Source organism: Alexandromys fortis, unplaced genomic scaffold (assembly GCF_014885135.2).
Source record: "Alexandromys fortis isolate MF-2015 unplaced genomic scaffold, M_Fortis_MF-2015_v1.1 scaffold_95, whole genome shotgun sequence".
NCBI lineage: Eukaryota > Metazoa > Chordata > Mammalia > Rodentia > Cricetidae > Alexandromys > Alexandromys fortis.
In genome coordinates, this window is record NW_026067990.1 from 2,310,242 (window position 1) to 2,328,967 (window position 18,726).

The following is an 18,726-nucleotide window of genomic DNA, read 5'->3' on the forward strand; positions in this document are numbered from 1 at the left end:
AAGAGGAAAGATGCAAAATTAACTTATAAAAATCAGTATCTTATCTATGTATCAACAAAAACATGCTGAGAAAAAGAGCTTGAACAAACGCTTACTCACAACAGCCTCAAATAAATATCTAATAATAAACATATCTAAGAATGTGAAATACATTCACAATGAAAAGCTTAAATCACTGAAGAAATTCAGGAGATAGTAAAAGATGGAAAGATCTCCCATGCTCATTGATTGATAGAATCAATACTGTTAATATGACTCTCCTGTGAAAAGCTATTTGCAGATTCAATAAAATTTTATTCAAAAGTTCTATGACAAAACCTAAACAAATAATAAACACAGAAATAAACAAATAATCCTAAAAATTTAATGAAATTAAAAAGAAATAGACAAATAGTCCTAAAAATTTAATGAAATAACAAAGGACTCTGGAAAGCTGAAACACTTTCAAAAAGAATAATGTTGGATGAATTATCATAAAAGATTTCAAATTATAATACAAATTATAATACAAAGCCACAGTAATAAAAATTATAATACAAATTATAATACAAAGCCACAGTAATAAAAATAACACCGGTACTGGAATACAAACTGACAGGTAGATCAATAAAACAGAACAGAAGATCCAAATATTACTGTGTTTAATTACAGCCATCGAGCATTTGATAATGAAGCCAAAAATGCTCTAAAGCAGTGGTTCTCAATTTATGGGTCATGGCCCCTTTGAAAGTCCTTAATTTCTAAAAATATTTACATTATAATCTTTAACAGTAACAAAATTAGAGTTATGAAGTAGCAATGAAAATATTTCTATGTTTAGGGGTGACCACAAAATAAGGAAGTATATTACAGGGTAACAGCATTAGGAAGATCCACTGCACTAGAGAAAAAAATAAATGGTGTTGAAAAATAGGACGTCTACAAGTAGAAAAATAAAATTATTTTCCTATCTCTCTGCACAAAAGTCAACCCCAAATTGATAAAATGCCACAATATAAAATCTGAAATGCAGAAAGTATTAGAAGAAAATGTGGACAGTGCCCTACAAGGTACAGGTGTATGAAAGAACTTTCTGAATAATATTCCATTTGTTCCGAAGCTATGATCAACAGTTTACAAATGGTACCTCATAAAACTAAAAGTCTTTCCAACAAAAGAATCAATCAAGTTAAGAATAGGGTCAAAGAGTGGGAGAGAATCTTTACTAACCATATATCCAACAAAAGATTAATATCCAGAATACACAAAGGACTCAAAAAAACCAAAAATCAAGAAAACAAATGACCCATTTAAAATTTGGGCCATGGATCTGAACAGAGGGTTTTTCAAAGAATAACTAAAAATGGGTAATATGTTAATTGTTTTTATATTGCTGTGATAAAACAATATTACTAAAAATTTTATAAAGCATTAATCAGGATTATAGATCCAGAGGTTAAGAGTCCATTTTGGTGAAGTTAAGGTGCAAATCACAAGCAGGAAGCACAGGGAGCTAAAAGAAAATTACACAAGTCTTTTGTCACCTCAAAGCTCAGTCTCAGTGTTATGCTTCTTCTAATAAGGTCACATACACCTCCTAATTCTTCGCAAAGAATTTCACCAACTCAAAATCAATTATTCAAGATTATGGGGGCCATTCTCATCAACAATCTCTCAAACCACCAAAGCAAAGAAAAATCTTTTTTTTCTGATAAAATCCTTTTAAAATTGTTTCTGCTCCTTAGAACAATAAGGTAAATTATTGTATCTACTCATAAACTAAATTAACAACTATCAATTTTAGATCATTTGCAATGTTGTGGATTTTTTATATTTATAGAAAAGTAAAATTATTTTTGTTAAAGCTAATTTTTATTGATAAAATTAAAAATTATATGTGTTATTTGTATGTTTCTACTTCTGCTTAAAATATTTTGTATACTGATGTAAATTAAAGATACTTGTATCATATTGCATTATACATTTCTACCTCTGATTCAGATTTTTTTGTATAGTGTCACAATTTTGAGGTCATTGTCCTAATATTATACATCTGCTTACAGATTATTTTTATACTGTGTAACTTTGAAGTTTTATAAGTTATTAAGAATTACAGGTTAATAATCATCTGTATTTGTCATAGTTATATTTGTGATAGTTTGGTTTTCTAGATGCAAAAAGATGTATTCCATTTAGATGGGCAATCTTCAAATACCCCAAAGACCTACCAAATATGGCATTTAAATATTTTAATAACATAATTCTGTTGACACGAGACATGACTTCTCTTCCCATCATTGATCTACTCCCAAGAGGATAAAGGGAACTGAAGACATTATATGTGGAGCTTGTTTTCTCCTCAGTGGCAGCTGGCCTATTGGGCAAAGAATGGTCCTTGTCTTAACTACTGACAGTAAGAACACTGTCTAATCCGGACAAGCAGGATACAAGGAAAAACAAATACTAAACCTTGCCAAGATAGAGTAGTGATGTGAGATTCCCCTCTGTATGCTGTGAATATGTTTTATTACCATTGGTTAATAAAGAAGCTGATTTGGCCTGTCATAGGGTAGAATAAAACCAGGAGGGAAATCTGAATAGAGATATATAGAGAGAGTAAGAAAGTAGGAGAGTCAGGGAGACACCATGTAACTGCCACAGAGAAAGATGCCAGAACCTTACTGATAGGCCATAGCCTCGTGGTAATACACAAATTAATAGAAATGGGTTAATTTATTATATAAGAGCTAGCTAGAGATATGCCTAAGCTATTGGCCAAACAGTATTGTTAAAATAGTTTGTGTGATTATTCAGGTCTGGGCAGCTGGAAAATGAACAAGCAGTCTGTTTACAGGAAAGGGTGGTCTTTCAAATTTTACTGCTTCTGAAAATAGTCTGTCAGATATTCTAGGCCAAAATTGCATACCTTAACATTACAGACATTTAGCCCATTTCCTTAATACAGTAGTGGCATCTGCCTTGGATCAAAGCAAGGAGTTACATGGGCAGCTATGGCAAAAACATGGATGCCTTGGTATCCACTCATTGAGTGATTCTGAGATGCAATTCCCCATAGGGAAAAGAGCAGGAGGGGAATCTCCTGAAAAGCTTGACATTATCTCTGGGAAATAGTCAGTTTCTAATCTGGAGTCCCTGCAGTTGTTAGGTGTGCCAAGTAAGTGAAGCAGCGCCATTAGCAGTTTCTGGTTTCAGAAAGCCTGAAACATATTTCCTTGAATGAATATATACTGACAGTCTCTTGTGCTTCCTTACTTATGTGCATGTATTTCTTCTATGTGTTTTTCCACATCACCTGAGGGATTCTCACATCCAGCCCCACTTATTCTGTAATCTAATAAATAAGGAAAGCCCTCCTCCTATATAAAGAATATGTATTTAGTATATAGTCATAACCTGTATAATTTAGAAAATTGATGGTAGTAGCTTCTTTTCTAGGGTCTAGTTGTTTTTGGTTCATAGTATCAGGCATCAGTTAATTTACTTCTATTGTCAGGCCTTTAATCCAAATGACAGGTATTTGTTATCTCCAGGGTCAAAAGGTCAATACTCCACCACAAACCATCTTTCTGGGTTGGTCATTGTTATTTAAAAGTTTTTTTTTTTTTTAAACTAAATAGGACTACACATTGCTTTCTTTGAATTCTAGGGAGAGGTAAGAGCTGCTTGTCTCTCCGAATCATTGGAAGCAGGTTAGGTTTGGCCTGAGGGATTTTACAGTCTAGTGCCCCCTGTGGTTTGGCATGTACATTTTCTAGACTGAATGTCCTCATCTCCAGGGCTGAAATCCTGTCAGCCCATAAATACCAATAAGTGTTTAAGACAGCCCCTTAAGTGGCTAAAAATTGGAGACAATCTATGTCCATGTAACCAGGTCTAAGGGTTTTTGGGGGACAAAGCCTCTCAGAAAGAGTGGGAAGGGTTGGTGGATTCCCCTATACAATAATCAGGCCACAGGACCTTTTCAAATTTCTACATAAAATAGTGCTGCTACAAGGGTGGTAGCAAGCAGCCTTCCTATGGAAAGAACCTCACATTTTGTGATGCAGAGGAGGGGCCAAGAAGGAAGTTTATGTTCTCTTCTTTCTAGGTAACTACATCTCTTCTTTGCTGCTGGACATCTGCCCATCCTATACTCTAATCAAAGCTGCTGAGCTTGAGTGAAGGTTCCCAAGTGCCCTCAGATAGGGCCAGGCCATTAACTTTCCACAAGTCTCAGGAGGAGGAAGAGAGAACAGAATTGGCAGTGGGACCTTGAACTAGAACTTTTGAGCCAGTGAGTTCCCATGCTGATACCATGGAGTTATTTCTCTAGGTTAGTTGAGCTAAAGAAAAGAAACAGAGGAAACACTTCTTGGAGGTGGAGTGGCCACTGTTGGGCTGTTAGGAATGCCAACTGGGATCTGAGTGTGCTGGTGATTTCCCTCTGTATGCTGTGAATATGTTTTATTACCATTGGTCAATGAATAAAGCTGTTTCAGCTGATGGCTTATCAGAGCAAAGCCAGGTGGTAAATCTGAAGACAAATATAAAGAGAAATTAGGGGGAATCAAGGAGATGCCACGTAGTTGCTGAAGGAGACAGACACTTGGTTCTTACCAGTAAGCCACAGCCTTGTGCGGATGCACAGATTAATAGAAATGGATTTATTTAAGATGTCTCTCACATCTAGAAATACACTTAAGCTATTAGCCAAACAGTGTTATAATTAATATAGTTTTGTGTGATTATTCAGGTCTGAGTGGCCAGGAAATAAATGAGCAGTCTCCTCTTATATGTTGGGGTAATGGAAAAGGAGGATAGAGGGAGATCCAGTTGAACTGGGAAGGCACAGAGTCTCAGGAAAAGGCACAGGGACCTTAAAGAATCTGACCTTTGTAGCATCAACACCTCCAGGAGCACCCAATCTAAGTCTCTTTGGTACTGGATATGAAGTAATGCCCACCTGGGCACAATGAGGTTTTGAAGATGTAGGGGTTGCACATGAATGTGCTGCCTTTGTTAGGTGAGGAAGAATGCTTCCTTTGGTAGTCTCTAGCCCTAAGGGATGTCAGTCATGGCTAAAGCCTTAGCACTGGCCCATTGAGAAATAAAAACGCCAAGGAAAATGTGGTTAAATGATCACTCCCTATAGCGCTCTAATCACCAGTTCCCCATGTGCTGCCCCCCAGTGACGTGGGATTTCCCTTTGTATACTATGATTACCATTAATGAATAAAGAAACTGCTTTGGACCTCTAGCAGGGCAGAACTTAGGTATCCGTGGAAAACTATACTGAATGCTGGGAGAAAAAAAGGTGGAGTCAGAGAGAAGCCATGAACCCGCCAGATTCAGACATGTCAAAACTTTAGACGGTAAGCCACAGCCACGTGGCAGTACACAGATGGATAGAAATGAGTTAAGACTAAGACATCTTACAGCTCCAAGGAGGAGGCAGATGGGGGAAGTTGAGGCTGGTGACTGTGGAGGTCTCCAAATGGCTCTGTTCATTTGTATGTGTACTGGGCTGTCATGCATTGGCCTCCAGTATCTCCAGGAAGTTTGTGTGTGGACAATTTAACTTGTGGGTTTACAGTATAAAACTGTTTCATGGCCTTAGCTGCTGTCTTCTGCAGCAGGGAGCAGTGTCAGCAGCAGCTGGTCTGTGGCTTCTCATGGTGCTGACTCAGCTTGTAGTTTTGCAGTGCCCCATAAAGCAGGTTTTGAAATTTCAGCATAGCCTCTAGGACATCAACGTACATGGAATCTGACTTGGCAATTGCCAGGGCCAGAGACTTGATTGTTACAAATGCCTCATTTTCCTTCTTGAGTTCTTGTACCATCTCACAAGCTGCAGGATAGCTTGGTAAATTTCCATCAACTTGGTCAGGCAAGAGTGTTCCTTATCAATGATATAGTTTTTCAAGTAAAACAGCTTGTCATCATAGGGCAATGAGAAGTACAAGGTATCTAAGATGAAAGTCTCCCTACAGGCACTGTTCAGAAGGCCCACCTGGTTCCCCAGTGACAGGTTTAAGAAACTAAGGATGTGCTTGGCATAGCTAATGATGACCATGATCTCTGGATCTGCTAGTTTACTGAGATTGGCATGCCAGAAATGGGAGGCATTGCATAAAACTTCTTTGGCTTGGCCACCAGAAGATATGGGACTATCTTAGTCGGTGGCTTTTTATCAGGTAGAGAAATCCTTGATCTTGGATATGGGTTGTTCTCTGAGTACTTTTACTTCTAGTGGCCTCCATGCCTTCAGTAAAGGCACACATCTTCTTTAAGCATCCCCACTTTGAAGAAATACACTAAGTTGCCGACCTGAAAGGACTTGGCAATTGTTTTGTGATTTCACATTTGCTGGTGGTCAGGAAACTGTACTGTATATTTTCTTGAAGGGTTCTAAATCTGAAAGCCTTGTAGGCCTCGCAGGAGGCCACATCAGAGGTAATCCTGCATATGAGCCACAGGACCTTGGGCATGGTTTTCAACATACACTTGTACTTAATGGTCAATTTTTCCATGGTATCACTAACAGTTCTCACAGGTCTTGTGTCATGGGGTGTCTCCCAGCCCCTCACCTGTGAACAGAGGTGGCAAGTCCAATCATTGGCTTAGGTGCCCAGGGCCATGCCAAAGTTACCACTGACATCAAAGAATCCAATGGGACTCTGGTGGCTGATGGAAGCAATACCTGATAAATGCTTGGAAGGTTTTATTTTGATGAAGGAGCTGCAACTGGAACCCAGGTGCCTGCCTTTTGTGGGCAAAAGGTTCATCCTAAATACTATTCTTATAGCGCAGTAAGTACAGCTCCAACATCTCACCAAATGAGCTTCATTTTGATGTAGAAGGATACTTCAGAGATCCATAGCTTGTAAAGGTTCAGAGAATAAATGGTGTGTTAGACAAAACTGATATATTTACTACATGACCTAAATCTCAGAAGACCTTTCAGGAGAGGGTTAAGCAAGATTATAATAGACAAATGACTGACCAGATTTACTGTCTTCTAAACATGATAGGGATGCGACTCCCATACAACGTGAAAAATATGATTTGCTAAACAATACATACATAATCACAGTACAATGATATGGATAAAGGAAATTTTGTAGTCTCTAAGCCCCAAACAAATATCTACATATAGTCAATGACTGCTGAAGGAGGAAGAATTCATTTTCTCCAGGGTTGAATCCACAAATTATTCATTGCACAGTGGCAGGCTCTACCCACATGTACATATAGGCAATGCTAAGTGGATTAAATATGTTATATATATGTACATTTTATTTATATTTTGACAATTATTTATATTTGATAATCATATTTATATTTGAACAATAATATCTATAGAAAAGGAGGTCATAAATTACAGAAGTAGCTGAAGAAGTTCATGGGAGGAGTTAGCTAGGAGAGGAGAGGTGGAAATGGTGTCCATATATGTAATTATGAAAAAAATAGGAAAGTATAACTGAACATAGATCAAAATGTATAGCACATTATTAGAACAATGATTAATTTTTATAGAATGTATAAATTTATTTTGGCAACATGGTTTCCAGAGCTTAATTATACATATATATCAAAGAGAATTATTGTGAAAAAATCCAATAAAACTTCAATTAAGCATCTAAATTATACACTTAATCAGTTTTAAACTGTAAAAAACTTATTAGTATATATTTCCATTTGAAAAATGCTTAATGTGAGATGAATATTGCACTTATGTGCAGTCTCAAATCTATTAGTTATTTCTAATGCAAAATGGCAATACATTAATTTATCAAGTTTATTTTTGCTTCATTTGCAATTTATTGTTAATCTAAGACTTTTTCTTTCTTAAATCCTCAGTGCTGAAATTCAAAAAGCTCATTACTTTGACATTTAAATGCTATATTTTTGCAATGTGCACTTTCAGTTATAGTGTTCATAGTATTGATGTATGATTTGGCTGAGAGTCCAACTCATTGGATCAAATATTTATCAAGGGTTTTAATGTTGTTGGGTTGGAAAATCCTATATGAATTGCCACCTCTGTTTTTTCTGCCCCCATAAAAGTCAGAGTAACAACAATATTCTTAATATCCCGAGGAAGTGAAATTTAAATCAAAACTTATTGCCTTATGACCAAGAATACTAAACTTAAAGTATTTATTTTCTCCTGAAATAAAGTTACAGTATGAAGATAATAGACACTGTTTTGGTTTAGGATGCACATTATTATCCCATAGACAAAATTAAAGTAGTTTTCATTTAAGTATTTATGGCACTAACTAGGCTAAAATTATCCTAGAAGTAGAAATGGGAAGTGTTGGGAGCTGTGAACCCCCCAGATCCCGAATTTCTGGTAAGCAACTTGTAATGCTTGCAGCTGCTCTGAGCACATGACCCTCAAGAGTTCCTGATGGCAGGGGAGTGGTTTCTGGTGCGTTTGACTGGGGCATGGCTATCAGTTAAGAATCCCTAATAAGCTTCCCCTGGACACAATAAAGCGGGCATTCCTGTTTCAAGGATGATCCATGTCTCTGTCTGGGAGTCTTTGTGTGTTTCTATCTGCAGCCCCTTGCCCGGGTCACGACCTGTGTGGTGGCGCAGAGAGCGCAGACAGGTGTGGTGCGCTGCAGGGAAGAAAGATTTAATTATATGTAAATACATGTGTCTTTCCCTGACCAAATTCTCTATGCTTCAATTCTGATGTCTCCTAAAAGGAACTGGTGATTTTAAAAAAATTGAATATATTCACAGAAAAATAAAAACAGAAAGAAGAAAAGAGAGGTCAAAGGTAACTTCTAAGCTCACACAGTCTAAAGTACACAAGACATTCCTCAAACTATAATGGTTTTGTTGAATAATAACTCTTAGGAAGAGTCCAATGTAGAATCCAGATAGAAGCTGCTTCTCTTGCCTTCTACATTGTTCTGACTGAAAGGCATGTTTTCAAGCTGAAGTCACTCACAGGCTTTCATTTTAATATATATGTTAATTTGTGATTTGAGAATTTCATACACATTTGCAATATATTATGAACACGTTCACCTTTCCGTTGCACTTAGTCATCCTTGAAATAATGCCTCTGCCTCCTTTTGTTCAGTCAAAGTAACAAGTTGAAAGGATTGATCATTTTTCTTTCCCTTTGTGTTTTCCTTGGATGAAGCATTAGAGGTCAGGATTAGTGAAATTCACTTCTGTCAATGTAAGATAGTACATTCAAGTACGTAAGTAATAGTAGGCTTTCCATAAACACATGCTAAATGAAAAAAAACTCTTATAATGAAATAAAAAATAAGTATATTATATGTACAACTTTAATATTCACTCATTTGCAATATATACCAAACTTCTGGAAATATAAAATCAGAACTGACACTTGTTTTTGAGTTCAAATACAGAGTAAGAATATTAAATGAACTTTGCTTTTGACAAATATTGCTTAAATTTTTATATTATTTTTGATATATAATTCACATAACTTAAAATTTTATCTTTGAATTTCCAATAAATAATTTTTAATACATTCAAAATATAGTAGAGCCATCATCACTACCTGTATTAGTCACTTTTCTATTGCTGTGATAAAACACCATGACTAAGGTAAAAGTTCACTTTTGCTTATGATTCCAGAGTGTTATGGTCCATGACAAGCAAACATTGTAGCAAGAATGGGACACTGAAGCAAATGCAAATATGAAGCAGACAAAGCAAACTGGAATCAGGTGAGGTTTCTTTTTATTATTGTTATTAAAAGTAGATTTTTTATACAATATATCCTAATCATAATTTCTCTTCCCTCTGCTGCTCTCAATTTCTCCAACCTCCCCTCTCCCCCAGGTCTACTCTTTTTCTGTCTTCCAAGATTTAACATTCAAACATGACAAAACAAAAATAGAAAGATAAAACAAAAGCTATCACACTGAAGTCTGACATAGCAACAGGAAGAAAAAAGAGTCCTAAGAGCAGGTACAAGAGTGAGAAAAACACCCATTCTCACAGCCAGAAGATGCATAAAAGTATTAGGCTAACAGGTAAAAGGTATTCACAGAAAAACTGATGCAGACCCACATAGGCCCTATGGTTGGTGCTTTACTCCCTGTAGGCTTTAGAGTCTTCAGTCTCTGTAGCATTGCTTATTTGATTCAGAGGTCCTTGTTATCTTAGTTTCTCCCCATCCCTTCTGGCTCTTAAAATATTTCTACCTCCTCTTCCATAGAATTCCTTAAGCTCCAAGGAGAGGAATTTGATGAAAACCTCCAATTTAAACTCTCTCCACATACTGTCTGAGAGTTGGTCTCTTCATCCATTCTCATCTGCTCCTGGAGGAAGCCCCTCTAATGATGACTGGATAAAGCACTGATCTATGAATATAGTGAATATCATTATAAATAATTTTATTAATTTTTTAGACCAATAGGTGAGGGTTTTTAATCCCAGTGCCTGCAATAGACCTCTTCTAGCAATGCTGCACAAACCAAACCATCAACTGGAGACTAAGTGTTCAAATGCCCAAGAGTATGACAACATTTCTCATTCAAGCAATAATACTACCCAATTCAAGGAAAATTTTAAAATCTCAAAAACATACGCATTTCTACATATAACTGTTCTTCTTGATGTGAACTACTCTATTTTCTATCTCAACTTCCCTTTTTCTACACATTTATTTAAGCATACAAAAGCAAAATGAATCTTTTCTATTTGGCTTCTATCATTTATCATACTATTCAGGATTAAGCCATGGTGTAGCATGCCATAGCATGTCATGATGTGGCTAAGTAAAACATATTTGTGTGTCCATTTTTAAATTTATGGATATTTTGGATTTTCAGGTTTCAGAAATTATGAATACTGTAATGAGATTTTGTGACCACATTTCTGAGTACATGTATTTTTAAATATCTTGTATATATACCTGAGATCTGATTTACTGATGCATGGTAATTACATGTTGAATAAATGAGGAACTAAAAAATGTTCTTTTTAAAGTGATTTTTCTTTCTTTCTTTTTTTTTATTAAAAATTTCTGCCTCCCTTTTCCCTGCTCCTCCCCCTACTCCCCATCCTCCACTCCCCTCTCTCTCCCTCTACAGTCCAAAGAGCAGTCAGGGTTCCCTGCCCTGTGGGCAGTCCAAGGTCCTCCCCCCTCCATCCAGGTCTAGGAAGGTGAGCATCCAAACAGCCTAGGCTGCCACAAAGCCAGTATATGCAGTAGGATCAAAACCCAGTGCCATTGTCCTTGGCTTCTCAGCAGCCCTCATTGTCCCTCATGTTCAGAGAGTCCGGTTTTATCCCATGCTTTTTCAGTCCCAGTCCAGCTGGCCTTGGTGAGCTCACAATAGATCAGCCCCCACTGTCTCCGTGGGTGGGTGCACCCCTCGTGGTCCTGACATCCTTGCTCGTGTTCTCCCTCCTTCTGCTCCTCATTAGGACCTTGGGAGCTCAGTCCAGTGCTCCAATATGAGTTACTGTCTCTATCTCCATCCATTTCCAGATGAAGGTTCTATGGTGATATGCAAGATATTCATTAATATGGCTATAGGATCGGGCCATTTCAGGCTCTCTCTCCTCACCTGCCCAAGGACCTAGCTGGGGACATCTCTCTGGAACCCTGGGAACTCCTCTAAAGTCAAGACTCTTGTCAACCCTAAAATCCCTCCCTTAATTAAGATATATACTTCCCTGCTCCCATATCTACCCTTCCTTTATCCCAACCATCCCATTCCTTCAAGCTCTCCTCATCCTCCTCTTCTCACTTTTTTTCATATATCCTTGTTAGCACCTATTATTATGGGATTTTTCTATTTTTTTATTCCAGTAGTATGGGAAGTTTGCATTTCATTTATGCTTGGCTACAACTTTTGATGAATATCTATTTATGAGTTTGCTAACTATTTTAATATATATTTTGGAGAAATGTCTGTTACTCCCATTAGTACAACTAATAAAAACTGAATTATTGATTCTCTTTGCTGGACATTTAATAGTTGCTTATATACAGAAAGGAACCTCATATAAATCTTTCCCATGTGTTTTCTTTATATTTGGTGTGTTATTTTACATTTCATTATAATGTACATTAAAATAAAATATTTTTATGAAATTAAACTTTAAAACTTTTTAATCTCTTTTAGCAACAGGGAAAGTTGCAAAAAGCCAGTGCTTAATCCAAAGTCATGATGACTTACAGATATTTCCTTTGTTTTTTATGTGTGTATGTATTTGTGGGCATGTCTATATGCACAAACACAAACACCAGCAAGTATGGTCATATGTACTCATGCTTTTGCTTGTGTAGGTGAGCTTGTATATTTGAAGTCACTAGGATAATTTTCGGTGTTGTTCCTCTGGAGCAGTACAACTTTGTAAAATTTTAAGAGTTTTTTTTTGTGTTTGTTTATTTCTATGAAGTATAGTTTCACTTGAATACAGGTGCCTATGGAAACCAGAAGTTCCAGGATCTCTCAGTGGCCTATAATTCAAACAATAAGCTAAGTTGACTGGTCACTGAACCTCAAGTATTTGCTGTTCTCTGCCTCGTTACAACTAGGTTACAACTTCCCATCCCCATGTCTGATTTTTATATGTGGAATATTTGGATCAAACTCCGGTCTTTGTCATTGTGTGATAGTTACTTTTCCTACAGAGTTGTCTTATATCAGTCCCCAAATTCTCCTAAGAAATGTTTATAACTTTGTTCATTGATCCACTTTCATTTATTTTTTTTTACATACTGTGGGTACAATTACATCCATTGCTTATAGCAGTATTTGTTGCAACAACTGGACTTTAATTAATTCAGTAGTCTTTACACCCTTATTAAAAATGTGACTAATGACAAAATAAGGATTATTTCTTTAGTCACATTTATGTAACTGAGACTAGTGGTTACTTTAGTTTCTTTAAAACTCGAAAATAGAATCATCTGATTTACTTTTGTATCAAAATTATCTTGCTACTTCAAAGTCAAATTCATATAAATTTTAGTTAGCTTTCCAATTTCTAACTAATACTAAAGATTGCACTGGACTTATAGACAAATTTGCAAGTATTAATTACCCCATAAACAATATTAATTTTTCTGTTTCATATATTTCAATATTTATGACTTTTTTCTTTTTTGAATTTTTGAGACATGGTTTCTCAATATAACTGCCCTGGTTGTCCTGAAAAATGCTTTATAGACCAGGCTGACCTCCAACTCACAAGAGATCCAACTGTCTCTACCTTCCAACTGTTTGGATTAAAGGCATATGTCACCATGTCTAACCTTGATATTTATGACTTCTTTCCAGTAAATTAAATAAACAATTTTGTAGTTTCTCATTAATAATTTATGTATATATTATATAAAACTCAATCCTGCGTATTATACTGATTAATTATAATTTTATTGTCTTGTTAATTAAATTATTTTCTTAATTTTGTTTTTCTGTCATATGCTCTTAGTTTGTAAATCACAAATTCATCATTGAATTTTCATTCCTTATTGTTTACTGTTTCATTAATATTACTGATTATTCTGCTGATGTTTTCTATTAATTTGCTGACTTTGCTCCTCAAGCTCAGTTTGAGATTAATTGCCTTGTAGTCTCTGAAATTACTGCTCAATTTATTACTGAACTTTTAAAATCTTTATGCAAGTTTTTTGTATTTTGCCTTTTTACTCAGTTGGAGAGGAGCCAGGGTTGTTGTTTGATTTGGTTTTGTTTGGTTTGGTGTCTTGTTTGTCTTTGTCTTTTTGGAGGAGTCATGCTAACAATTTTTTAACACCTGTTGTACTTCCTCGAAACATTTTGATCATCTATTGAATAAGATATGTCTCGCTGCTTTATCTGTATTTCCTTCTTTTGAGCAGAGTATTTATGAGGGCTTCATCCCCAATGGAATCACATCAAACTGTAAAAGATGTAGAAAGACACTTAAAATTGAATTAAAGCCTATATTGCCAGTAATCATAAGCCAGCAAAAGGGAATCGTTTTCTTTTCTCCGAAATGCAACTTTTCCTAAATCAAAGTATGTTACCAATTTCACATGCACAACTTTTGCACCCAATAATGAATTACAATCAGAAGTCAATAATAAAGAAAATAAAAGAAGTTACACAAGTACTTGGAGAATTAAACATATAGTGATGAAATCAAAGGAGAAAATTTAAAATCTCCTTGTGTAAATTTCAAAAACAGCAAGGGAATGTGAAAAAGGCAGGAAACAGAAAAGAGAAACATCAAAGCAGCAAGTTTAAATAAATAAAACAAAGGCAAGATAGGTAGAGAAGAATGTTATAGAGAGGAAATCAAATGAGAAAGAAATTGCCAAATAAAAACAAAAAAGAAAATAGAGATTAAATTAGTTTATGAAGGGTAATAGAAAGCATTATTTTTTAAACAGCAACTAAAGAATATGAAAATTATAGTAAAGAGAAAAAATGGACAGAGGGGACATAAGACAAAAAGAACAATAAAGAAAGGAAAAATGCTAGATAATGACTAAAAGTATAAACATAATTGGAGGAATGGATCAAAGAAAATAAGAAGCAAAAACATGCTTTTAAAAATAACAATATAAAAATATTGCTAAGTTAGTGTTGGTACACTCAAAAGAAGTCACAGCAATTAAATCTGTATCGGAAGAAAATATGTCCTTCATCTCCTGAAGGTGGATGTGTCTATTAAGTGTGATTCAAAAGTTTCAGAGTTTTCAGGCTCAGTAGCAGTGAATGAATTTTAGCCTGATCTCAGGCTTAATGTAATCAAACTTCAGTATTACATTCAGTTGATATCTGCTTCTAAGAGCACATTTCTTTTCCTTAAAACACTATTTCTTTACAGAAGCTTCTCAGTTTCAGTAGGTCCCATTTATTCCATGTTGCCCTTAATGTCTGTGCTGCTGTGACTATACGAAGGAAGTGGTCTCCTGTGCCCATATGTTGTAGAGTACTTCCTACTTTCTCTTCTATCAGGTTCAGTGTGTTCAGATTGATATTCAGGTCTTTAATCAATTTGGACTTGAGTTTTGTGCATGGTGATAGATATGGATCTATTTTCATTCTTCTACAGGTTGACATCCAGTTATGCCAGCACCATTTGTTGAAGATGCTTTCTTTCTTCCATTGTATAGTTTTAACTCCTTTATCGAAAATCAGGTGTTCATAGGTTTGTGGGTTAAAATCTGGGTCTTCTATTCAATTCCATTGATCGACTTCTCTGTTTTTATTTCAATACCAAGCTGTTTTCAATAGGTCGCTCTGTAATAGAGTTTGAAGTCAGAAATGGTAATACCTCCAGAAGTTCCTTTATTGTATAAGATTGTTTTGGCTATCCTGGGTTTTTTGTTTTTCCATATAAAGTTGATTATTGTCCTCTCAAGATCACCAAGGCCAGCTGGACTGGGACTGAAAAAGCATGGGATAAAACCGGACTCTCTGAACATGAAGGACAATGAGGGCTGCTGAGAAGCCAAGGACAATGGCACTGGGTTTTGATCCTACTGCAAGAACTGGCTTAGTGGGAGCCTAGCCAGTTTGGATGCTCACCTTCCTAGACCTGGATGGAGGGGGAAGGACCTTGGACTTCCCACAGGGCAGGGAACCCTGACTGCTCTTTGGACTGGAGAGGGAGGGGGAGAGGAGTGGGGGGAGGGAGAGGGAAATGGGAGGCGGGGAGGAGGTGGAAATTTTTCAATTTAAAAAAAAAAAACAACACTATTTCTGCACTGAGTCTATGTGACATTTTAAATCTCTGCCAGTGTTTGTTCCCACAGTAACATCCCTGGGCAATCTCTCACCCTAGAGTTGTTTGCATATCAACTTCTAATCTTATACTAGTCCTCCTTAAGGCTCCAGTGTAGCTCAGTTTCCAAGGATAAGTTATCTCTCAAGATAGCTTGCATTCTGTTCTCTCCAGTTACAGAGAAAGACATAATGAAATTTTTCTCCCTTGCTGACCAACCTGTACATGATTACTCACTCACCAGAACCTGCATCTGCTTTGGGATCTTGAAAGACTATGGCCTTCTCTTGCAGGCAGGAATGAGTGCAAGATCCTTATCCTCAGGCCTCTCTGGCTTATCTTTTGGAGGAATCTTTTACTGGGAATCAAGAGTCTGGAGCACATTCTTTTTTTTTTTTTTTTTTTTTCATGAGTCACCACAGTTTTGCTACACAATTTTCAGGTAACTTGTCAACAACTTGTGAATTTCTGAGGTTTCTACCTCACTTTCTTTCTTTAGAATATTTCTTTTTTTCTCTTTTTTTGATATTCGGACTCTTCTATTTTACTGGGTTACATAGAGGCAGTTTGTACTCCATTATCATTAACAACTCAATAATTTAACTATTATACATTATTTTATATGGTTCTCATACATTATTTTGTCATGCTAAAATAAATAATTCCTAGAATAAATTTCCGTTATACTGGATCATCCATTATTTATGTTGATGGCTAAATTTGATAGTATTTTTTCAGTGGCCTCAACCAGACCAATGACTGATTGCAATGACCACTTACAAGTAAAGATGTCTGGACTAAACTGCATACTGTGTGACTCACTGTGTCTCACTTCGGCTTCCACACTGAGATTTTCTTATTTGTTTTGTTGTTGTTGTTCTTGTTGAAAGACAGGGAGCTCCATAAGTCACACTTTTGAAAGCACCTTCATATGTTTTTATTTTGTTTTTGTTTGTGATTTGTTTTGTTGGTTTTACCTTTAAATTTTGTATTGTGGGGGAGGTTCCAAGAGCAGAGGGCAAAAGAAGGGAGACAGGGAGATAAGTGACATCAGGATGTATAAGGTGAAATTCAGAAAGAATCAACAAAAAGAAAGCTTAAAAGACTTTTTCCTTTTAATTATGAAAGATTAGTTGGTAGTATGTACAAGTTACCACCACTTCCATGCTATGAATTTCCTCAAATTCTCTAGAACTGCCCATTTCTCTGTGCTGTTTCAGTTAGAAGTCTAGTTATAATCCTATGCTGTCTTTAATTATTTTTGTTACATTTACTCAATAAGTATTTGATGAAAGAAAGAATGTGTGAGGGAATGAATGCATAAAATTGCAGATGTTCCACGTGTTGAATCAAAATGTAGACCCTGAGCTTTACCTGGGTCTTTCATTTCCTTGGTAGAAAATCAAAATGTTACCAATGATCTGTTTATTCAGCATTTTCATGGGGAGCAAGGGCATGGTGCCATTTGTATGCTTCTTACTCACAGCTAAACATTTTCTCATTATGGAGGTGCTTTCAAAAGTGTGATTCATGGAGTGATGTGGGAGTGTCATATATCAATCTGTTGATTTCATTGGTTAATTAATAAAGAAACTGCTTGACCCTGATAGGTTAAAACATAGGTGGGAGGAGTAAACAGAACAGAATGCTGGGAAGAAGAGGAAGTGAGCTCAGAGATGCCATGCAGCTCTCTCCAGGAGAGACGCGATGAAGCTCCAACCCAGGATGGACGTAGGTTAAGATCTTCCCTGGTAAGCCACCTCATGGGCTACACAGATTATTCGAAATGGGCTAGTCCAGGTGCGAGAGTTAGCCGAGAAGAGGCTAGATATAATGGGAAAAGCAGTATTTAAATGAATACAATTTGTGTGTTGTTATTTCGGGGCATAAGTTAGCCAGGTGGCCAGGGTGCTGGGGACGCAGCCCTGCTGCTCTTATTACAACAATGGAGCTCCCTGTTTCTCAAACTACATATTTTTGTTGCCAGAAAAGGGATCTATTTTGTCTGCATATGTTTGAAATCTATGCTGAATAAGTTGACTATACCTTATGCTAATACCACATATAATATCTGGTATCAACATAAAACAACAGTGACAACCTTAAAATAATTACCTATGAGGTGACAAAATCTAGGAATTATAGGGGTTAAGTCTTAGAACAACTATATGATGTTCCCAGATGCGTTTCCCTCAACATAGTATCCTTATGAATTTCCATTTAAATTCTTCATCCCCAAACTAAACACTTTTATTCACTGAACTTGAATTTTTTTCTTTCCTTTTTAAATTACAGGCCATGTAGCCCTTACCCTATTAACAGTTTTGTAGCTTTGGCCATCATGAAGAATTAAATACATACCATCTAGTGAGCATTAAGTACACTTGGTAGACCACAGACACTTGTCAGAGTGATCAAGGGAGGTGGCTTACTCGGAATTGTCCAGAAGACACAACTGGCTTTCTGTGACAATACCCAGTGGTATTGTACAGCAACAGATAATATCTAGAACATCTCTGGGACACTCCTTGTACCTGCATGCTCAGATCTTACTGAATCCTAAAGTTGGACTGAAAATTCAAGGATACATCAAGCCTGGTCAGTAAAGAATCATGTATCACAACCACAGTCCTTACTAAGATTCTTCACCACCTCTCCTCTGGACACATCTTCAGGCTATACTGAACACTAGTGTCACACCTGAGTGGGAGCTATTATTGGGCTCTGGATTAATTTTGCATTTGTTCCTGAGGACTTCAGGACTTTTTCTCTTATGAATATTTCAGTAGCCTCTCAGATTATGTTTGTTTATACACTGACTATAGATTTTCTGAGAAGATCCATGTTGCTCAGTTTGGCAAGAAGCTTCTATTGGTATACTTAATTTTTAAATCATATCCATAGGAACCCTAACAATCTTCATGCTATTGCAAAAATATAACAATCTATGGGTGAAGACTAATTTTCTGATTGTTTGAATGATAAAGTGCTTCTGGAGGCTTGAATTTCAAGACC